General features: G+C 39.0%; 1 pseudogene; it reads right to left on the minus strand.

The window, feature by feature from the left end:
- Nucleotides 1–10410: 10410 nt before the first annotated feature.
- Nucleotides 10411–11369, minus strand: LOC116568124 (annotated as a pseudogene).
- Nucleotides 11370–12438: the final 1069 nt, after the last annotated feature.

The following is a 12438-nucleotide window of genomic DNA, read 5'->3' on the forward strand; positions in this document are numbered from 1 at the left end:
TCCTCCCTGGACAATAGATGATAGGGATTAAATCTCTGTCTTCAGCTGAGACAGCAGGGATAAGTGAAGCATTGGTCCCCAGCCAGAATGAGGACTCTGAACAAACAGACAAGAACCATGGCCCTTCCTGTCCAAAGGTTGCATTGGCTGATGGACTGGGGACAAGGAGGTATTTACAGCTCCCTGCATCTGATCATTAGGCATATTTCCCTCTTGTGATTCCAGTCTGATTCCCAAGTGGAAAACTGTTTTTCACACACACAAAATTTCTGTAATGAATCTCTGCTCCCCAGGGACATGTTTAGAAGTAGTAAATCCACGGTTTTAATTTTTTTACATTTTTTATTTAAATTCCAGTCATTTTTATTTCACTCTTTCTCTAAACTTGCCTCCTTCCTGATGTTGAAACTCCTAGCATCATTTATTTAAAACTTTATTTTATTTGTTCAGTGTTCCAAGATTCACTGTTTATGTCTCACACCCAGTTCTCCATGGCATCATACCTCAGCTCAAAGTTATAATTTTCTCCAAGTCTAAGCTCAAGTTACCTGACTGGTTTAGGTCTCTTTATCTTCAAAGCATTTTCAAGTGGTAGGAACCCAGCCCTGCAATCTCCTGACAAAAAAGCATTTATTTATTTATTTATCTATCTATTTATTTATTTATTTATTTACTATTTATTTATTTCATTAAGGTGGAGAAACTGACAACTTGTCAAAAACTGACCCACTAGTTTCAGAGTCAAACTGTATTGGGAAGACAGGGTTTCGGATAAAGAGCACTAACTTTATTGCTTTGCCAGGCAGAAGAGGCTGAAGCAGGCTAGACCCTTCAAAACTATGCAAGTCGATGGGCCACCTGGGTGGCTCAGTCATTAAGTATCTGCCTTCAGCTCTGGTCATGATCCCAGGGTCCTCGGATTGCTCCCTGCTCGGTGGGAAGCCTGCTTCTCCCTCTCCCACTTCCGCTGCTTGTGTTCCCTCTCTCACTGTGTCTTTCTCTATCAAATAATAAATAAAATTTTTAAACTAACAAACAACAACAACAACAAGAAAAAAAAAATGCAAGCCCAGCTGGGAGGAAGGGGCTGGGTTCTTTTTAGGAAATACAAGATCTAGCTGGTTTTGATGGGAATTGCCTATTTGCTGCCAGCCTCCTTTGTCACATCTTCAGTCTGGTACTGAAAAGGCTGAGAGGGGAGGAGATGACCTTTGTGGAAGAGAAGAAAAATGCTACTTTAAAATTGAGCTTTGTGGAAGCATTAGTACAGCCATTTGGATTTTTGCTCAGCTTTTTGCTTTTCATTGGTTTCAGACTTGAAAATAAACATTGGGAACTACACAAACTGACATCAAGACAGTTTTGTCACTACAGGGGATGACTGGGTGGCTCAATGGGTTAAACATCCAACCTTTAATGTCAGGGTCCTGAGTTCAAGCCCTACAATGGGCTACAAGCTGGGTAGGGAGCCAACTAAAAAAATAAATAAATAAATAAAAAGGAAGAAAGTACTTATGTCATTGCAAATAGAATTTCTTACTTTATCACAAGTTTAGAGCTCTCATTTAGTCCCTCATTATAAACATTTGTTAATTATGGGTGCTATACCTAGGTCTTTTGTATATGGTATCACTTGTACTGAGCATCTTAGAGGGATTGTTTGATTTTATTTTAGCACGAGCAAATACATTTCTCAGCTCCATTCCACATGCAGGAATGATGCTTTGTGGCATCCAATGATCTTCCCCAACTTTATGTTGAAGTATGTGGTGGCCCTTGAGTGTCATCCTCTCAGAATACTTCTAGTTCTCAAGCTCTGAGGCAGTGGTTATCAACCAGGAATGAATTTTCTCCTTAGGATGCCTAGTAATGTCAAATGCTCTGAACACCTACATCCATAAGAAAGAAGCCTCCAAAAATAGAATTATGCTGCCCCAAATGTCAAAGGGAGTAAGTAAGAAAACCTTTTCTGGACCAGCACTTCTTCAACTTCCAATTGTCTACAAGGTGTCCATGAATGCACATGGATACCATTACAAATGCTGAATCTGATCGTGGTCCCGTGTGGTCCATATTCTGCATTTCTAGCAAGCTCCCAGGTGATGCTGATGTTAGGATTCTGTTCTGTGGACCACCCTTTTATTAGCAAGGCTGTGATCATGTGTTAGAGTTCAGTGTAAGTAGTTTTAGGTCTTTCACACCAAAAATTATCACTGTATGTAATTTTGAAGGAACAGGGTGTTCACTCATTCCATAGGCTATGTAAATTTGATGTTTCTTTTATATATAGGATCTTGAGTGACATGAAATAATACACTTGTTTTTTTTAATATATTTATATTTTAGTTTCTGGTAGAGTTGATACACAAGGTTTCACATTAATTTCTGGAGTACAACAGTGAGATATACAGGTTTCCAGTTATGGAATGAATAAGTCATAGGAATAAAAGTCACAACATATAGACTACAGTCAATACATTGTGACAGCACTATATGGGGATAGATGGTATCTATACTTATAGTGAGCAGAGCGTAATATATAAATTTGTCAAATCACTATGTTGCACTCCTGAAATAACACACTTTTGAAAAGATTAAGGATATCCGAAATGTATAAAGAACTTATCAAACTTAACACCCAAAGACTAAATAATCCAGTCAAGAAATGTGCAGAAAACATGAACAGACCTAATGATGGACTATATGCTGAATAACTGAACATAATTTTTAAAAAGAGTGTAATATAAGAATCAGAAAAAAAAAAAAGAAGAAGAAGACATCCAAATGGCCAACAGACACATGAAAAAGTGCTCTACATCACCTGGCATCAGGGAAATACAAATAAAAACGACAATGAGATACCATGTCAAACCAGTCTGAATGGCTAAAATTAACGAGTCAGGAAACAATGTATGTTGGCAAGGATGCAGAGCAAAGGGAATCCTCTTACACTGTTGATGGGAATGCAATCTGGTACAGGCACTCTGGAAAACAGCATAAAGTTTCCTCAAGAAGGGCCATCTGTACCCCAATGGTTATAGCAGCAATGGTCACGGTCGCCAAACTGTGGAAAGAACCAAGATGCCCTTCAACAGACGAATGGATAAGGAAGATGTGGTCCATATACACTATGGAGTATTATGCCTCCATCAGAAAGGATGAATCCCCAACTTTTATAGCAACATGGACCGGACTGGAAGAGATTATGCTGAGTGAAATAAGTCAAGCAGAGAGAGTCAACTATCATATGGTTTCACTTATTTGTGGAGCATAACAAATATCATGGAGGACAAGGGGTGTTAGAGAGGAGAAGGGAGTTGGTGTAAATTGGAAGGAGAGGTGAATCATGAGAGACTATGGACTCTGAAAAATAATCTGAGGGTTTGAAGTGGCGGGGGGTGGGAGGTTGGGGTACCAGGTGGTGGGTATTATTGAGGGCATGGATTGCATGGAGCACTGGGTGTGGTGAAAAAATAATGAATACTGTTATGCTGAAAATAAATAAAAAAATAAATAAAAATAAAATAAAATAAAATAATAAAACAAGAGCCCAGGACCTGATGGATTCCCTGGGGAATTCTACCAAACTTTCAAAGAAGAAATAACACCTATTTCCTGAAGCTGTTTAAAAAAATAGAAGCAGAAGGAAAACTTCCAGAATCTTTCTATGATGTCAGCATTACCCTGATCCCCAAACCAGGCAAAGACACTACCAAAAAGGAAAATTTTAGACCAATATCACTGATGAATATGGATGCTAAGATTTTCAACAAGATCCTAGCAAACAGGATCCAACAGCACATTAAAAAGATTATCCACCATCACCAGGTGGGATTCATTCCTGGGCTACAAGGATGGTTCAACATTCGCCAATCAATCACTGTGATAGAACAAATTAATAAGAGAAGAGAGAAGAACCACATGGTCCTCTCAACTGATGCAGAAAAAGCATTTGACAAAATCCACCATCCATTCCAGATTAAAACATTTCAAAGTATAGGGATAGAGGGAACATTCTGAACTTCATCAAATCTATCTATGAAAGACCCACAGAAAGTATCATCCTCAATGTGAAAAATCTCACAGTGTTCCCGTTGAGATCAGAAACAAGACAAGGATGCCCACTCTCACCACTCTTGCTCAACATAGTATTAGAAATGCTAGCAACAGCAATCAAACAACAAAGAGAAATAAAAGGTATCCAGATTGGGAAGGAAAAAGTCAAACTCTCTCTCTTCGCAGATGACATGATTCTTTATACTGAAAACCCAAAAGTTTTCACTTTTGAAAACTACTACAAACTACTAGAACTCATACAGCAATTAAGTAACGTGGCAGGATACAAAGTCAATATACAGAAATCAGTGGCTTTCTTATACATTAATAATGAAAACACAGAAAGGGAAATTAGAGAATCTATTCCATTTACTATAGCACCAAGAATCATAAGATACTTGGGAATAAACCTAACCAAAGAGGTAGAGGAACTGTACTCGAGGAAATACAGAACACTCATGAAAGAAATTGAAGAACACACAAAAAGTTGGAAGGCCATTCCATGCTCTTGTATTGGAAGAATAAACATTGTTAAAATGTCCATACTGCTTAGAGCAATCTATACTTTTAATGCCATTTCAATCAAAATTCCACCGGTATTTTTCAAAGAGCTAGAGCAAATAATCCAAAGATTCATATGGAATCAGAAGAGACCCCGAATCACTAAGGAAATGTTGAAAAACAAAAATAAAACTGGGGGCATCACGTTACCTAATTTCAAGCTTTATTACAAAGCTGTGATCACCAAGACAGCATGGTACTGGCATAAAAACAGAGACATAGACCAGTGGAACAGAGGAGAGAGCCCCGATATGGACCCTCAACTCTATGGTCAAATAATCTTCGACAAAATAGGAAAAAATATACAGTGGAAAAAAGACAGTCTCTTCAATAAGTGGTGCTGGGAAAACAGGGCAGCTATATGTAGAAGAATGAAACTCGACCATTCTCTTACACCGTACACAAAGATAAACTCAAAATGGATCAAAGATCTCAACGTGAGACAGGAATCCATCAGGATCCTAGAGGATAACATAGGCAGTAATCTCTTCAATATCAGCCACAGCAACTTCTTCCAAGATATGTCTCCAAAGGCAAAGGAAACAAAAGCAAAGATGAACTTTTGGGACTTCATCAAGATCAAAAGCTTCTGCACAGCAAAATAAACAGTCAAAAAAAAAAAAAAAAACCAACAATGAGGCAACCCACAGAAAGGGAGAAGATATTTGCAAATGACAGTACAGACAAAAGGTTGATATCCAGGATCTATAAAGAACTCCTGAAACTCAACACACCCAAAACAGACAATCATATAAAAAAATGGGCAGAAGATATGAACAGATACTTCTCCAATGAAGACATACAAATGGCTATAAGACTCATAAAAAAAAATGTTCAGCAACACTAACCATCAGGGAGATTCAAATTAAAACTACATTGAGATATCACCTTACACCAGTTAGAATGGCCAAAATTAGCAAGACAGGAAACAACATGTGTTGGAGAGGATTTGGAGAAATGGGAACCCTCTTACACTCTTGGTGGGAATGTAAGTTGGTGCAACCACTTTGGAAAACAGTGTGGAGATTCCTCAAGAAATAAAAATAGAGGTTCCCTATGACCCTGCAATTGCACTACTGGGCATTTACCCCAAAGATACAGATGGAGTGAAAAGAAGGGGCATCTGTACTCCAATGTTTATAGCAGCAATGGCCATGGTCGCCATACCATGGAAAGAACCAAGATGCCCTTCAGAGGACGAATGGATAAGGAAGATGTGGTCCATTTACACTACGGAGTATTATGCCTCCATCAGAAAGGACGATTACCAAACTTTTGTAGCAACATGGATGGGACTGGATGAGATTATGCTGAGTGAAATAAGTCAAGTATAGAGAGTCAATTATCATATAGTTTCACTTATTTGTGGAGCATTACAAATAGCATGGAGGACAAGGGGAGTTAGAGAGGAGAAGGGAGTTGAGAGAAATTGGAAGGGGAGGTGAACCATGAGAGACTATGGACTCTGAAAAACAATCTGAGGGTTTTGAAGGACGAGAGTGTGAGGTTGGGGGAACCAGGTGGTGGGTATTAGAGAGGGCACAGATTGCAATGAACACTGGGTGTGGTGCAAAAATAATGAATACTGTTACGCTGAGAAAATTAAAAATAAATAAAAATTTTTTAAAAAAGAAAGACAGCCATTCAAGTGAATATATTTCTAGTTGTGTGTATGACAGAATTATTATAGAAGCACCCAGGCCACCCCACCCACAAAGGAGTGATTTGAAAGCTCTGGTAATCTAGATAACCATCATGAGTAACCCTACTTTTCCTTTTCTGTGCCAAATTCCAGTTGTATGCTCTTTGTATGGTTTTGTTGTTATTTTTAAGCACTCTAGGAAAATATTTTATTATAGTCTCTTTTATTTGTTAGTTGAGCATATAGACACACAATGTTACATCAGATTCTGATATACAACATAGTGATTCATTGTCTCTATATGTTTTGCTGTGTTCACCCCAAGTGTAACTGCCCTCTCTCCCATTACATCACGATTACAATATTGACTGTATTCCATATCCTGTGCATTCCCATTCCCATGACTTATTCATCACATATGTCCTTTTGCACTCTCCTTCATCAATTTTGCCCATCCTCCAACTCTATCTGTGTTTGAAACTCCCCAGTAAAAAAAATGACTACAAGCTCCTAAACATCCCACCATGGACACCAGTGAAGATAGATTCCCTCAGCGGTGCTCATTCACTCTCCCTCTCAGTGCTTCTCTCCCCCTTTAAGGCCTCTTCAAATGGCCTTTGGGCATCCATTGTGCTCTCCAGCACCTGTGATTAATAAACCTGGTTTTGTTTAAGTTCTCTGGTGGGTGTTGCTGTGGCATGTCTTAGAGTCACAGTAAGAACCCAAGGGCATGTCCAGCCAGAGCAGAGGCTCTGGTCAGGGAAGCATCTGTGGGAATGTGCAGAAGCAAGGGAGTGCAGGGATGTGCCTGGACTTTCCTCCTTTAGTATCCCTGTCCATAGCCTGAGACATAAATGGAACAGTGTTAGTGACCACATTATCAAGAAGAGTGAAGGTGGTGATGTAAAAAGATTGACAGACTCTGCATAAAAACTGCAGTTTTATATCTTTATCTACAATAAAATTATGTAAAGGGCTTAGTGACCACGTATACATCCTTTTCCATAAGAATATACAAGCCATTATTATTATTTTATGAAAGCTAGGGAAAATTTACTTGGCAGGATTTAAGTTCTTTGAAACGAGATTATTTTTAAGAAATCCAACTTGTCCCATGTAAGATACAGAAATTTCCAGGCATTTGTGATCCAAGATTGGGGAAAACCTTGGGGACATATTAAAATGGAGATCGAAAACTTCTGCACAGCAAAGGAAATAGTCAACAAAACAAAGAGGCAATCCATGGGATGGGAGAAGATATTCACAAATGACATTACAGCTAAAAGGCTAGATATCCAAGATCTGTAAAGACTCCTCCAACTCAACACTCAAAAAACAGATAATGATGTAAAAAAAATGGACAGAAGACATGAAAAGACACTTCTCCAAAGAAGACATACAAATGTCTAACAGACACATGAAAAATTGTTCATCATCATTAACTAACATCAGGGAAATTCAAATCAAAACCACATTGATGAAGTCCCGAAAGTTCATCATCGCTTTTGTTTCCTTTGCCTTTGGAGACATATCTTGAAAGAACTTGCGGTGGCTGATATTGAAGAGATTACTGCCTATGTTCTCCTCTAGGATTCTGATGGATTCCTGTCTCACATTGAGGTCTTTTATCCATTTTGAGTTTATGTTTGTGTACAGTGTAAGAGAATGGTCGAGTTTCATTCTTCTACATATAGCTGTCCAGTTTTCCCAGCACGATTTAATGAAGAGACTGTCTTTCTTCTACTGAATATTTTTTCCTGTTTTGTCGAAGATTTTTTGACCATAGCATTGAGGGTCCATATCTGGGCTCTCTACTCTGTTCCACTGGTCTATGTGTCTATTTTTATGCCAGTACCATGATGTGATCATAGCTTTGTAGTAAAGCCTGAAATCAGGTAACGTGATGACCCCCCATTTTATTTTTGTTTTTCAACATTTCCTTAGCGATTCAGGGTCTCTTCTGATTCCATACAAATTTTAGGATTATTTGCTCCAGCTCTTTGATGGAATTTTGATCGGAATAGCATTAAAAGTATAGATTTCTCTATGCAATATAGACATTTTAACAATGTTTATTCTTCTGATCCAAGAGCATGGAATAGTCTTCCATATTTTTGTGTGTTCTTCAATTTCTTTCATGAGTGTTCTGTAGTTCCTCAAGTACAGATCCTTTACCTCTTTGGTTAGGCTTATTCCCAGGTATCTTATGGTTCTTGGTGCTATAGTAAATGGAATCACTTCTTTAATTTCCCTTTCTGTATTTTCATTGTTAGTGTAAAAGAAAGCCACTGATTTCTGTACATTGACTTTGTATCCTGCCACATTGCTGAATTGCTGTATGAGTTCTAGTAGTTTGGGGGTGGAGTCTTTTGGGTTTTCAGTATAAAGAATTATGTCATCTGCAAAGAGAGAGAGTTTGACTTCCTCATTGCCAATTTGGATACATTTTATTTCTCTTTGATGTCTGATTGCTGTTGCTAGGACTTCTAATACTGTGTTGAACAAGAGTGGTGAGAGTGGGCATCCTTGTCGTGTTCCTGATCTCCACGGGAAGGGCGCAAGCTTTTTCCCATTGAGGATGATATTTGCTGTGGGTCTTTAGATAGATTTGATGACGTTCAGGAATGTTCCCTCTATCCTTATACTTTGAAGCGTTTTAATCAGGAATGGATGCTGGATTTTGTCAAAATCAAAAGCTTCTGCACAGCAAAGGAAACAGTCAAGAAAACAAAGAGGCAACCCACGGAATGGGAGAAGACATTTGCAAATGACAATACACACAAAAGGTTGATATCCAGGATCTATAATGAACTCCTCAAACTCAACACACCCAAAACAGACAATCATATCAAAAAATGGGCACAAGATATGGACAGACACTTCTCCCATAAGACATACAAATGGCTATCAGACACATGAAAAAATGTTCATCATCACTAGCCCTCAGGGAGATTCAAATTAAAACCACATTGAGATATCACCTTACACTAGTTAGAATGGCCAAAATTAACAAGACAGGAAACAACATGTGTTGGAGAAGATGTGGAGAAAGGGAACCCTCTTACACTGTTGGTGGGAATGCAAGTTGGTGCAGCCACTTGCAGTATTTTTGCAAGAAATTAAAAATAGAGCTACCCTATGACCCTGCAATTGCCCTACTGGGTATTTACTGCAAAGATACAGACATAGTGAAAAGAAGGGCCATCTGTACATCAATGTTCATAGCAGCAATGGTCACAATTTTCAAACTGTGGAAAGAGCCAAGATGACCTTCAACAGAGAAATGGATTAAGATGATATGGTCCATATATACAGTGGAATATTATGCCTCCATCAGAAAGGATGGATACCCACTTTTGTATCAACATGGACAGGGCTGGAGGAAATTATGCTAAGTGAAATAAATCAAACAGAGAGAATCAATTATCATATGGGTTCACTTATTTGTGGAGCCTAAGGTATAACACAGAGGACATTGGGAGGAGAGAAGTGATTTGGGGGAAATCAGAGAGGGAGATAATTCATGAGAGACTGTGGATCCTGCAAAACAAACTGAGGGTTTTGGAGGGGAGACATGTGGGGGAGATAAGTGAGCCTGGGATTGGGTATTAAGAAGGACATATATTGCATGGAGCACTGTCTGTAGTGCATAAACAATGAATCTTGGAACACTGAAAAAAATAAATTAAATTTAAAAAAAGAAAATGGAGAAAGTGAAACTGTCTGTACATCAGACAGAGCAGAGGCTTAATAAAATATGTGTTTAAATGTATGGAGAATTTGAACTCAAACAAATGGAAATTCTAGGAAATAAAGAGAAGGAGCAAATTATACTTCCTCAGTCTGATAGAAGAATAGTATTTCTTGCGGCACCTGGGTGGCTCAGTGGGTTAAAGCCTCTGCTTTCAGCTCAGGTCATGATCCCAGGGTCCTGGGATTGAATCCCGCATTGGGCTCTCTGCTTAGTGGGGAGGCTGCTTCCTCCTCTCTCTCTCTCTCTGCCTGCTTCTCTGCCTACTTGTGATCTCCCTCTGTCAAATAAATAAATAAAATCTTAAAAAAAAAAAAAGAAAAAAAGAACAGCAGTTCTTGGCTCTAATTCTGTGAGCCCTGCAATCATGGGCACTTCCTCAACCCTCGGATGAATGCCCTTACATAACTGGAATCCCAATGATCCTTTGCAGACCCTTCTTTATGTCTCTGTTCCTCAGACTATAGATGAAGGGGTTCAGCATGGGTGTGGCCACTGTGTACATCACGGAGGCCACTGCACTTGCAAGGGATTTCTGGGTAGCAGAAGAGCTAAGGTACATACCTAGCATCATACAATAGAATAAACAGACAACAGAAAGGTTAGATGCATAAGTGGAAAATGCTTTGTACTTGCCCTGAGCTGATGATATTCTACGTATGGATGAAGCTATCTTAGAGTAACAGTAAAGGATCCCAACAAAATCACCACCACCCAGCAGGACAGCTTCAAAATATATCACCACATTATTCAGACAGGTGTCAGAACAGGCAAGTTGTACCATCTCATTGAGTTCACAAAAAAGTGGGGCATATGCAAGTGTGAACAGAAGGAAGGCTGCAACGTCATTAAACTTTGTAGCAAAGAATTCAGGATACACATGATCCAGGACATGAGAACTAGTAGTCCACAGAGCTTAGGCTTCATGATGACCATGTAAGGCAGGGGATGACAGATGGCCTCACAGTGGTCATAGGCCATATTGCTCAGGAGAAAGATATCCAGCACAGCAAAGAGTGTAAAAAAGCATATCTGAGCAAAGCAGCCTGTATTGGTGATTGCTTTGCTCTGAGTTTCAATGTTGTGAATCATCTTTCGGATGGCAGTGGAGGTGAAACAGATGTCCAGGAAGAAGTACATGGGGGTGTGGAGATGGGAGTCAGTGTTTACATACAGGATGAGGAGCAGGTTTCCAAACACAATGATCAGGTACATGGAGAGGAAAAGCTGTTGTTCTGGGTCCTCTGATAGTCCCAGAAGAAACACTGAAATCTGTGTATCATTGCCCACTTCCCTGTGGTGAGTGTGACTTCTGGGAAAGAGGGAACTATCATGACTGATTTTCATATAATCATGCATTATTCATGTATCTCTGTCTTTACACCTATTTTCAGAAATATTACCAATTCTTTTTTAAAGTTTTTCATTTTTTCCTGTTAATTAGCATGCAATGTAAAATTAGTTACAGGAGTTGCATTTAGTGACTCAACACTTCCATACAACACTGGTGCTCATCATGAGCTCCCTCCTAATAGCCCTCACCTATTTCATCCATCCTACTCCTCTCCTCTGGTAACCAGAAGTGTATTCTCCAGAGTTAAGACTCTATTTCCCAGTTTACTTGTTCACTTTCTCTCTCTCTCTTTTTCAGTGTGCTTGATTGTTTTGTCTCCTAAATCCAACATAATAAGAAAATCTGGATGGCAGCCTACTTATTCCCCAGAAGAACACAAACATTAAACAACTGGTACTATTTTCAAAATTGGTGTGAAGAGAGATAAAAACAGAAGGAACAATTGGTATCTATTTAAAGAGAATTAGATCTTTAAATCCCCTCCTTGCCTCCACTTGATAGGTAGTTGTGATGTCTTCTCTCACTTCAGAAGAAATCAGAGGTGTTACTCTCTGGAGATATGATGCTAGACTCATACCTAACCCAAGCCCTAGCCCTAGCCTCTAACAATATGCCCAACATTAACCTAATCCTAATCCTCTGCAGGTGTCCCTGAAATGCAGAAACATCTCTCACTCTGGACCTAAACCTAACTGTAACCTTAACCTTGGTCCTAATTCTAACACTCATGCTGGGCCTGAAGAAAAAATGTTAGTTGTGGGATATATATAGAATATTACTCAACCATCAAAAAAGAAGGAACTCTCGCCATTTGCAAGATGTGCAACATGGATGGAGATAGTTTTATGCAAAATAAGTCAGAGAAAGAAAAAAAAATACCATGTGGTTTTACTCATGTATGGGGCATAAGGAAAAGAAAGACAAGTGACCAAATGGAAAAGAAGAAAAAAAAAAAAAAAGGAAGAGAGATAGAGACAAAACAAGAATCAGACTCTTAACTATAGCCCATTGGTGTTTACCAGAGAAGAGATGGATGGGGGGATGGGAGAAATAGATGGTAGGGATTTGGGAATG

This window comes from Mustela erminea, chromosome 1 (genome assembly GCF_009829155.1).
Source record: "Mustela erminea isolate mMusErm1 chromosome 1, mMusErm1.Pri, whole genome shotgun sequence".
In the NCBI taxonomy this organism is placed as follows: Eukaryota; Metazoa; Chordata; class Mammalia; order Carnivora; family Mustelidae; genus Mustela; species Mustela erminea.